The following is a 12200-nucleotide window of genomic DNA, read 5'->3' on the forward strand; positions in this document are numbered from 1 at the left end:
CTGCTCTTCTGGGAATGGGACAACTCATCGCCGCCGACTCATCGCCAGCCCAACTAAAAATTGTAATTCATGGTAATTCAGGGTAAAAGCTGTCGGCGGCGGGTAACTTTTGAACGGCCCGCACCAAGCATTTGATAAATAGACCGGCCGGCGAACCAAGTTATATCACAGTTCAGACCGGTGGTATTTCAAATTTAATTCATGGTAAAAGCTGTCGGCGGCGGGTAACTTTTGAACGGCCTGCACCAAGCATTTGATAGATAGACCGGCCGGCGAACCAAGTTATATCACAGTTCAGACCGGTGGTATTTCAAATTCAATAAAAATTAATGGAGGTTAAAAGACTGTGATATAACTTGGTTCGCCGGCCGGTCTACCTATCAAATGCTTGGTGCGGGCCGTTCAAAAGTTACCCGCCGCCGACAGCTTTTACCATGAATTACCATGAATTTCAATTTTTAGTTGGGCTGGCGATGAGTTGGGCTGGCGATGAGTTGGCTGGCGATGAGTTGGGCTGGCGATGAGTTGGGCTGGCAATGAGTCGGCCGCGATGAGTTGTCCTAGACCCGCTCTTCTTGCCACGATATTTACATGGCTAGTCCAGTTCAGTTGGCTGAAGTAAACCTCAGGCTCAGTATGTTCCTTGCCAATTCTCTAAGTCATGTTACACCAATGTCTGGAAGCAACAACTGCTTCGCACAGAAATGTGGAAGCCAGGACAACATCACTCAGTGCCTGCCACATCATTCCCTGTAGACTTTAGCAACTTGTTTAAGTTAAATCAGCATTAAATGTTACATCTGCCTCCTTTGCATTCTTTGGCAGGAACCCAGTGTATTTGCCAATATCCTCACAAATATGGCATTTGGAACAATCCAAACCAGAATGCGTGTACCTTAAGGCACTCCTAGCAGCTCAAAAAAATGGTGTTAAAGATCACATTTTTCATTCTATTCTGGTGGTATTATTGCCCTTGCTACTGTAGCCATGCTGGCCACGCAAAATGGACACTGAGCCAAACTAAAATGGAAGGCTGCTGAGAAACAGACAGTTCAGCCAGAACAGCAGTCTGCAAAGAGCAGTTTGCATTCTGCAGCAGCAGAAACCAGTTTGGGCTCAGGTGAAGAGACCTTAGCTAGGTGCAAATGGCAAAACGCTTTGCATGCTAATGAGGCCATCAGACTTGAACACCCACACAATAGATACATTTGGTTCTGAATGGACACATTCCAATCAAGACCCAGACATCGAGGCACCAGAAACCTCCGAACAAAAGGACATAAGAAACGCCCCCTCCATCACGGAGACCCCCTCGCATTGGGGAATTAATCCAGTATCGATAAGAAATTGATCCAATAGGTAGAGCCCGCCCGAGAAGAGGGAAGGACAACGGAACCCCTATAAAAGATAGGGACCTCGTGTTGTCCGGTCTGTTAAACCTGTGCTCCGGCCCCGACTGACACCTGGTATCCTGACTCCAGCCGTTGAGCACCAGCCGCCGAAACCGTAAGTTCAACGCTCGCTACGCGATCCAAGCCCGCTAGACTCCCAAGTGCCAGAACGCTTGCTGAAGGCTGCAGACAAAACCAGGACGAAGGCCTCGTTCTCTGACCTTGCCTGTTCCTGTTAGATAAGTATTCTGTTTGCTTATGTTTAGTTGTAGCTTAGTCTCTTAGTGTGTGTGTGCATGAGTATTTATTATTAACTGTATAATAAATATTGATCGTTTGAACTTGACTAATCGGTGTATCGTCTTTATTACTTTGAATTTGACCTTGGAATACTTGTGACGTTGCCTATACGGCAGCTGGCGACTCCAGAGCTTAAATAATTACATAGAACAGAGCCTAGCAGTGTTAAGCACACGTCGAACTCGGAGGCGTGTTAATACACTCCAATAAACGCGTTTTACGCCCATAGTAAAACGTGCAACATTTAGTGGCGACTCCGCCGGGACCCTGTTGTAAGTGGAAACACCACAGTGTCCAGGACCCTGAAATTTGAATTAGAACTCCAAATTGCAGAGAAAGAAAGAGATCACAAGTATTCAAGGTGTTCAAAATAATAAGCGAAATTCGGAAGTGTGTTTTAGTGCATGCGTACTAACAGGGCTGTAAGGTAAAACTGAAAGCTTTTTGTTGCGACAAACTTTCGGTAGTTTTGTGATCGGAAAATAGCGTAAGCCGTACCCTTTTTACGAAACACCACCCCAGCAACCCCCTGTTCCAAATTATAAAAAGAGAGTCAGAGGAAATGGCCATGCAGGCAATGGAACGTCTGATGGACCCAGAAAGGTTTGTGGTCGCAGCGACCAGCGGCAGTAGCAGAGTAGGCCAGTGTCCCACGTGGGAGCTGGAACTCCGCAAATATCTGCAGGGAAAGGGATGGCCCCTTTGGAAAGAGTTTTGTGCAAATGAGGAGACAGGTCCCGGAAGTATAGGTCATACTTGGTGGGAGAACCTCTCTCAGATACACAAAAAGAGTTTAGGAAAAGCACGCAAGCCGATGGCGATTGTGTCCTGCTTGGCACAGTTGCGAGGCGCAGAGGAGGTCATCAGGACGCTCCGGGCAGATTTAGAGGAAAGGAACCGAATGAGTAAGGTCGATGTCAGGGACATCGAGGAAGAAAACCTGGAATTAAAAGGGAAGTTGGCAGAGAAGGATAGAGAGGTGGATGATGCCAAGAGGGCTCACCAGTCTTGTCTAGCTCATCTGAACAGTTCCCAGACCCAGTATGAGAAAGCCTATCAGGACGTGCAACGTGCCGTTCTGATAAGACAGGAATCGGAGAAGCAGGTGGAGGCATTGCAGAGGCAATGCTCCGATCTCAAAGCAGCTTTGAGAGCACTCCACGCTGCAACGACCGAACAAAGACAAAGCACAGTTGACCACGCGAAATGCAGAAAACAGATTGCGGAACTGCAATCTCTGCTTTCGGTGCAGAATGGCTTCCAAAGCACCTTTGGAGCTCAGTTAGATGGGGAAAATGCCCCAGATTGGCAGGAATTAAGCGAGACAGCGCAGCGTTATGTTCAGGGAACATGTGCGCCCGCAGCTCAGCAGAAACGACAGGCACCCCAACCCCCCACAGCTCAGATCATAACCGCACCCATGAATCCCGTAACCACACAGAGGAAAGCCGAATCAGAAGGCGCCCCAGACATAACTTACACCACCCTTTAACAGTAACCCAGCTAAGGGACGCTTGTGAAAAGATCACTCCGTTCCTCCCCACCGCAGACCCCCACCAGTTCTTCGCGAAAGTAAAACAGCAGGCTACCATGTACGGCCTGGATGAGAGAGAGCAGGTTAAGCTCACCGTGTTGAGCTTAGACCAGAGTGTAGTGGCAGCCCTCCCCGACCCACAGAACGTGGCAGGAGGCAGCCTAGAGGAGATGCACACTGCTATTTTAGATGCCATCGGGTACAATAGAGGTGACCCCGTAGAAGGCTTGAATAAGTGCAGGCAGAAGAGATCTGAACACCCCACAGCATTCGCCGGAAGGCTGTGGATTCACTTCAGCGCAGTTTTCGGACAGCTAGATAGAGCGCATTTAACCCGCGAAAACATGGTTAAGTGGACGCGCACAATTATCTCACACGCAACAGAAGCAGGACAGAGCGCTTGCAATAATTACGACCCCTCAGAGGAGGCCCATAACGAAAAATGGGTCCTCAAAAGATTGTCCCGCGCTTGGGAGCAATCGCTTCAGGCAAAAGCAAAGGTTAGATCCCCAGAAGAGGCTCAGGCTGCTGCAGATATCCAAACAGTCAGAGAGCACCAGAAGCCCGCATGGGTAAATGAAGGCAAGAGCAGCCCTCAACAGAAAGGACAGGAATGCTATAACTGTGGACAGTTAGGGCATTGGGCAAAAGAATGCCAAGCACCCCAGCGATCTCAGAGAGGCCAGCAGACAGACACTCTGAACCGCAACAAGGCAAAACCCATCCACAATGTAACAGTACAGTCAGGACCCACCAATGTGGACGAGACGAACTGACGGTGTTCGGGCTCCCCCACTTGGGTCTGTGACACACTATGGGACTCATCAGGGAGGCCCGTAGTCACGGCGAAAGTAAAAGGGAAGCCCATAGAGTTATTGTGGGACACAGGAGGATCCCGCACCACCATTAACTCCACAACCACGGCACACGCAGACACGTGGCCGACCACCTCCACCATCACACTTAGCGGGTTCACCGGACACTCGCAGCAGGGACATATCACAGCACCCGTAGCGATCCAGCTAGGGAACATTAGCACAAGGCACCCCGTAGTTTTAGTAAATCTTCCCCGGACAGCAGAACACATCCTGGGGATAGACTTTATGAACACACACAGCTTGTCGTTCGACCCAGTGAACCAGTGTGTCTGGCGAATGGCGAGATCAGACAGAGCACCAGCCACCCTCACAGTAGGAGACTACGCTAATCGGATTAGCGCAGTGGGAGAGTACTCATTCGACCTGACTACACTCCACACCGACCGACAAATTAAGGCCCTACTAAACAAACACAGGACAGCATTTGCAAGTCACCGTCATGACTGTGGCAGAATGACTGGACAAGTTCATGTTACCGGACAGGACCCCCGACCGCAAAAGCAGTATAGATTTCCCCTCGAGGCAGAGGTGGAAATAGAAAAGGTTATAGGCAGCTTGTTGGACCAAGGTGTACTGAGAACGGTAGCCTCCACCAACAATGCCCCTATTTGGCCAGTGAGGAAGCCCGATGGATCATGGCGTCTGACCATCGATTATCGGGAACTCAACAAAGTAACCCCCGCAGTAGCCCCAACGGTAGCTACTAGTCCCGAGACCATGCTCAAGCAGGGTCTCAACGCCAAGTACTTCACGGTATTGGACATCAGTAATGGATTCTGGTCAATACCATTGGCAAAAGCGTGCCAATACAAATTCGCATTCACTTTTAAAACACAGCAGTACACGTGGACATGCCTCCCACAAGGATTCCACAATTCACCCTCCATTTTCCACCGACAGCTGGCAAGTGGATTAGAGAAATTTTCCCGACCCGATTGTCTGGTACAGTATGTAGACGACCTACTACTGCAGACAGACACAAAGGCAGAGCACATTTCGCTTCTGGCCGAACTCCTGGAACTCTTAACTGAAATTGGCTGTAAAGTTAACCCGAAAAAGGCCCAAATATTGGAAAGTAAAGTGATGTATTTGGGATCAGTCATCACGCACGGCAAACGCGAGATCGAATTCAAAAGAATTGATTCGATCGTCAAATTGCCCCTTCCCCAAAATGTATCAGCCCTCCGGTCGTTTTTAGGACTGGTTGGCTATTGTCGGAACCACATAGACGGATTCGCGACAAAAGCCGCCCCACTTTCAGACCTCCTTAAGAAAGGAGCCCCCTGGGAATGGCTTCCGCAGCATACAGGCGCTGTGGAAGAGTTGAAACGAGCCCTTAGTGCAGCACCCGCGCTGCTAGTCCCCGACCAACTTTCACCGTACGCAATAGAGGTAGCGAGCACCGATCTGACCCTCTCGGCCGTGTTGCTTCAAGAACGGCACGAGCAGCTAAGACCAGTGGCTTATGCCTCCCGACTGTTAGACCCGGTAGAGCAAGGATTTTCAGCCTGTGAGAGGCACCTCCTTGCTGTCTTCTGGGCAGTGCAGTATTTCTCATACATCACCGGACTCAACCCCATCACCATTCTAACCGAACACACACCCACACAGCTACTACTAGACGGTCGACTGAAGGACGGTTCAGTTAGCCAGATTAGGGCAGCTAGGTGGACCCTACTTTTACAAGGACGGGACATTACAGTGAAACGGACACGCACACACACATACTTAGCAGACAACCTCCAATACCCCGGACAGCCCCATGACTGTGAAATTGTAGCTCCCCTGCATAACACAGGACCCTTTTTAGCAAAAACACCCCCCAGGAAGATAGGGAACCCGAAACAAAGCCCCCAGCCCACAGACACGTGTGGACCCTTGAGGATTTATGTAGACGGTTCCTCCACAGTTTTAAATGGTGAGCGTATCACAGGATGCGGCATCTATGTAGAGGACGCGCAGGGGCGCGCTCTCGAAGAAATCGCTCTTAAGTTACCAGGTCACTTAGGCGCGCAGGCAGCAGAGCTAGCAGCCATAGCGTACATAGTGGACCACCCCGATTCTTTCCCCAGCCCAGCAGACATATATTCAGACAGCTTATATGTCTGTAACAGTTTAACCGATTTTCTGCCCCTGTGGAGGACACGAGGTTTTGTCTCCGCAGACGGAAAACCCCTTCCATCAGCCCCTCTACTCCAGCATATTTTAGCGAAAGCGAAGGACAGGACCTTCGGCATAATAAAAGTAAGAAGTCACCATAGGTCATCACCCCCTGGGAATGTAAAGGCCGACGCGTTGGCTAAGGCAGGTTCCAGGAGAGGACACTTATGGACCCCCCCAGCTAGCGCACCAGCTAGCGCCCCTGTGAGCGCAGTCCAAGTCTCACAGACTGATATTAAAGATCTCGTGGCAGCACAAAAACAGGACGGAGACCTCAGGGAGGTTTTCAAGGGAAACTTTGTGCCTGCTTACGAGCACTTTAAACACGCACTGACCACACATGAGGGTGTGATCATTAAGGACCGACTTTATGTGGTCCCACAGCAGGACAGGAATCAGATGATTGCCTTGTTCCATGACGGACACGGGCATCAGGGAATTGATGCAACAACGAGGCACCTCAGGCAACTCTGTTGGTGGCCTAATCTCAGGAATGATGTAACGCACTACATTGAGAATTGCCTGATTTGTGCTCAGAATAACCCGGAGAGGTATTCTAAGAAGGCACAACTTCGGCATACTCGCCCAGTTACCGGCCCTTGGACAAACCTCCAGATCGACTTTATAGGTCCATTGCCCCCTTGTCGGAATGGCTATAAATACGTTCTGGTGGTGATAGATACCTTTACCAAATGGGTAGAGGCATTTCCCTCACGAACAAACACAGCTAAGACAGCTGCAAAGATCCTGACCCACCACATCTTCACGAGATGGGGTTTACCCCGAAGTATCGATTCGGACCAGGGATCTCACTTTACAGGACGGATCATGAGGAACGTCCTGACAATATTCGGAATCAAACAGAACTTCCACATTGCGTATCATCCACAGTCCAGCGGGATTGTGGAGCGCATGAATCGGACCCTAAAAACTACCCTTAGGAAAATGGTTCAACAGAATAATTCCACATGGGATTCAGTGCTCCCCTTTGCACTTATGTTCATAAGGAACACTGTCTCCACATCGACAGGATACACACCACACACACTCATGACCGGACGCCCTATGAAAGGTACAGAATTCCTTTTAGGACTGGACATGACAAACCCCGAAGTGACGGCCCTCACACATGAAAAGGCAGTTAAAGATCTAGTTGAGACTGTGAGGTCTGCACAGCTCGCAGCCGCAGTCCAGCTAGGGAAACGCCGACAGCAACGTACTGCCTGTTTCAATAAGACCGTACACACCACAGAATTCCAGGTTGGGCAACAGGTAATGTTATCTGTTTATAACCCCAGCAGTTTTTTGGCTCCAAAATATTCCGGTCCCTACTCAATTTCGGACAAAATTAGCCCCTCCGTATACAGGATCAAATATCCTAATGGGAAGACCGCGTGGTTCCATATAAACCAGTTAAAGGCATATGGAACACAGGCCAACCATGCTCACCATGTCCTGCTGGATGCAGCAGAACACATCACCCCGCCCACCAGAGACACTTTTCCACCATCCCCCTCACAGACCAGTTCATCCACGGACTCGCCCACGACTCCGCCCACAGACCACTACAGACCACGCCCCGACACGCCCACAAGCTGCCACAGCAGAGACAGTAGGACAGACACTGACTCTGAAGACAGCGACACCACACAGCCATACAGCCCACACTGCACCAACTACGACCCCGACTCCAGTGACCCCATGGAAGTCACTTACCTCAAAAACCCCGAACCACCACCCGACCCCGACTACCCCGACAACACACTCGACGCCACACAATGGCACAGGGACAATTCCTACAGACTTGTCCGCAATGACGAAAGTGACCCCCGGTCACACAACTCCAAAATTGCATGCCTGATCCACACAAGGGTGTGGGATCCGGGAGAGCAGGACGACACGGTGTCTGACTCCCGACACGGCAACCCCTTTGTGACCCTGTTCACAGAGGCAGAATCAAAGTGAGGTGTCCAGATGATGTAAGATAGGAATCGTTTGAGGGAAACGATGTCCTTTCTGATGGAACCTGCACGTATGTTTGTCTTCGTTTTATGTTTGTTTGTTTCAGGAATGTAAAGGTTTCAGTTGGAGGATGGACATCTTCTTTTCAGCTGAAAAGATTGTGACCACCTCACATACACGTTAGCTTGTCCGCAGATATTTCTGAGAACTTCAGTTGTATCCTCTGGTGAACCGACACGGTTCACGACTTGTTCCCTGTTTTCAGAACGGAGCATCTTGGCTCCATTGTTTTTAGGTGCCCCTCTATTCGGCGAAATAGAGGCTGCAAGTCATGGTAAACACATTCGTACCCGTTTTTCCAGGTTACTCAGGCAGTGGACAAACGGCACTGAGGACCCGCCCTGTCTGAGAACCAACCCTTGGTCAGCCAAGCTCGGGTATGGCACAGCACGCCCTACCCGGGGATTCCATCCAACTCATACCCGTAGCGGCCCATACGCAACTCATTCGGACGTTTCTTTCCAAATTTTGTTTTCATTTTACGTTAGGTAGCCCTTCGGCCACCATCCCACATGCTATTTACATCCGGGAACATTCGGATGGTAAATCAGCAAAGCCTGCGAGACGGCTCGCAGAAGGAAGGATTGTTAGGTGTATGCTGGTCTTTAAATTCGCTTTTTGAAAAAAAATGAGGGGAGTCACAGGGTGTGACTTAGCCAGTCATTTTAAAGGGTCAATTGGGATTTGAAAGACAGATGCACTAACAAGTAAAGGTCTTAAACTGTGTATTGACAGATACTGTGCTTGATCCCAAAGGTTTCAAAGGACGAGACAGAGGTCGAAGCCAGGATTGTCAATACCGGAGGAAGAAGGAAGAGAAAGAAGAAGAACAGCAAAATGATGGAAGCCCACTTATTACTATTTAATGTCATATGTATATGTGTGGAAACAAGACACGTTTCCCCCACAACCCCCACCGTAAATGTTAGTACAGCAAACCCCCAGTGCTCAGCTCTGATCAGCGAGGTTCAGACCTGGTGTACTAAATTCATGACGTGGTACTCCATGTCCTACATAATCGAATCACTGTTGGTGATTGCGATCCTCACCATCCTAGTGCAGACCCTCAGGTTGAGGAAATGGAAGAGGAGAGCCTCTCGTTCCAGCACCTCACCCATCTATAGAGTGCAATCCCCCATCTTCGGATTCCACCAAACCCCTCAACCCCTCACTGATTACAACACTCTGTAAATAAAATTCAGCCATGTATTATATTGTTCCATACTCGACTGCCGAGTTGGGAAGTGTGATGTTGTGGTGTGAATGGTTAAGGTTTAGAGTGATAGGTAGAGGTTCCCAATTGTAGTAATGCATGTCCCTTTGACATAGGGCCAAGTAGAAATGTTAGTTAAATTTTTTTTTCTCTTCTTCCCATAGTTTAGAACAGAGTAGAACAGGAACTGGCAAGAGGTCAGAACACAAGGAGGCAAAGTACATAGGTGATCCTTCACAATAGTATGATTGTGAGGATCACAAGGAGGGAATGTAGCCATGCTGGCCACGCAAAATGGACACTGAGCCAAACTAAAATGGAAGGCTGCTGAGAAACAGACAGTTCAGCCAGAACAGCAGTCTGCAAAGAGCAGTTTGCATTCTGCAGCAGCAGAAACCAGTTTGGGCTCAGGTGAAGAGACCTTAGCTAGGTGCAAATGGCAAAACGCTTTGCATGCTAATGAGGCCATCAGACTTGAACACCCACACAATAGATACATTTGGTTCTGAATGGACACATTCCAATCAAGACCCAGACATCGAGGCACCAGAAACCTCCGAACAAAAGGACATAAGAAACGCCCCCTCCATCACGGAGACCCCCTCGCATTGGGGAATTAATCCAGTATCGATAAGAAATTGATCCAATAGGTAGAGCCCGCCCGAGAAGAGGGAAGGACAACGGAACCCCTATAAAAGATAGGGACCTCGTGTTGTCCGGTCTGTTAAACCTGTGCTCCGGCCCCGACTGACACCTGGTATCCTGACTCCAGCCGTTGAGCACCAGCCGCCGAAACCGTAAGTTCAACGCTCGCTACGCGATCCAAGCCCGCTAGACTCCCAAGTGCCAGAACGCTTGCTGAAGGCTGCAGACAAAACCAGGACGAAGGCCTCGTTCTCTGACCTTGCCTGTTCCTGTTAGATAAGTATTCTGTTTGCTTATGTTTAGTTGTAGCTTAGTCTCTTAGTGTGTGTGTGCATGAGTATTTATTATTAACTGTATAATAAATATTGATCGTTTGAACTTGACTAATCGGTGTATCGTCTTTATTACTTTGAATTTGACCTTGGAATACTTGTGACGTTGCCTATACGGCAGCTGGCGACTCCAGAGCTTAAATAATTACATAGAACAGAGCCTAGCAGTGTTAAGCACACGTCGAACTCGGAGGCGTGTTAATACACTCCAATAAACGCGTTTTACGCCCATAGTAAAACGTGCAACACTACTTGGTGGCCAAAATAATCAATTGTGTAATAGTGCTTCCAATTGTTTAAAAATCAGTTTACCAGAATAGCCCTCATGTATTTTGTAACATTGCAATTAAACTAAGTTTAATTTGTGACTATGAAACCCAGTGATTAAAGTTAATAATGTATTCTGTTCTGGCTTTAAAGCAGTGTTCCCAAAATTTTCATTAAGGTTGTACAGACTGTTTCTGTGATAAATGCCGAGATTATTCAGGAAAGTAGAAACACATTTTTGTTCAATTTGTTTTCTTACTAGTGAGCTTTGAATGGTTATCTACATATGAAAAATTACACCAGCTTGATGAGCTGCAAATAATATTTGGATCAGAAATAGTATTGGGTTTCTGTTAATGACATGAAAGATTTGTGCTGTTAATCAGATGTTTTGCATTTCTACAAAGGAAGGAAGGAGGAAAGAGAAGGGAAGGAGGTATTCTTCTGGCTTTCTGATTGCTAAAGACATTACGCTAGACCATGGTTAGCAAGGGCCAATCAGTTCTCAATAGATAAAATAAAAAGACTGATCTCCAGTCTTGCCTCATTTGGTGATGTCTGCTTGTTTCTCAAATTCAGAGCATTCCACACTCTCAATCTAAATTACAACATGGCAACCCAATTCCCACCCCTTCCCACCCACAAGTATCTACACAGAAAATCTCTGTTTCAAAGCTTAAGGAGTGAGCTTAAAGAATTTGATGTCTAGAATCATAACTGCAATTTAACCAACAATCTGTAATAAAAATGCTGAGTAGCCCCAGCATTCCAAAAATATTGCAAAAATAGATGGTGCTGTGAGCTTGTCAAGTAATGTAATGTCAAATGACAGGACCACCTGAAGGAAAAAGCCTAGAGGGCGGCACGGTGGTTAGCACTGCTGCCTCACGGTGGCAGGAACCGAGGTTCGATTCTGACCTCGGGTGACTGTGTGTGGAGTTTGCACTTTCTCCTCATGTCTGCGTTGGGTTTCTGCCGGGTGCTCCAGTTTCCTCCCACAGTCCAAAGATGTGCAGGTCAGGTGGACTGGCTATGCTAAATTGGCTCTAGGTAGGGTTATGGGGATAGTGTGGGGTTGCCTAGATAGGCTGCTCTTTCACAGGGTCAGTGTAGCCGCGATGGGCTGAATGGCCTGTTTCGGCACTGTAGAGATTCTATTCTAACTTGCTTAAGGATAGTTAGCTCCTTGGTATCCAACCCACTCAGGTACATTCATTTGTATCTCAACCCATCTCTTCCACTACCATTCATCACTCTCTCTATTCCATGTCTTTACCCTCCCAGCGATGCATGCCTTACCTCTCCATTCCTCCACTCCTTTCTCAGATCATCTCCCTTCTCCTTCTGCAATCCCATCTAGTTCCTACCGCATGTGCTTTAATACATCCCCTGCTCTTCTATTCATTGGGTCTGCTCTCTGCTCTGTATGTCTCCAGTGTCCCTACTCATCTCTCACTG

The 12200-nt window shown here is 48.3% G+C and overlaps 1 protein-coding gene across 1 annotated transcript in view; it reads right to left on the reverse strand.

Moving 5' to 3' along the window:
- Positions 1-12200, reverse strand: part of casd1 (CAS1 domain containing 1) — a 154626-nt gene that overhangs the window by 13976 nt on the left and 128450 nt on the right. The window lies entirely within an intron of this gene.

The sequence above is a fragment of the Scyliorhinus canicula genome, chromosome 5, assembly GCF_902713615.1.
Source record: "Scyliorhinus canicula chromosome 5, sScyCan1.1, whole genome shotgun sequence".
NCBI classification, from domain to species: Eukaryota; Metazoa; Chordata; class Chondrichthyes; order Carcharhiniformes; family Scyliorhinidae; genus Scyliorhinus; species Scyliorhinus canicula.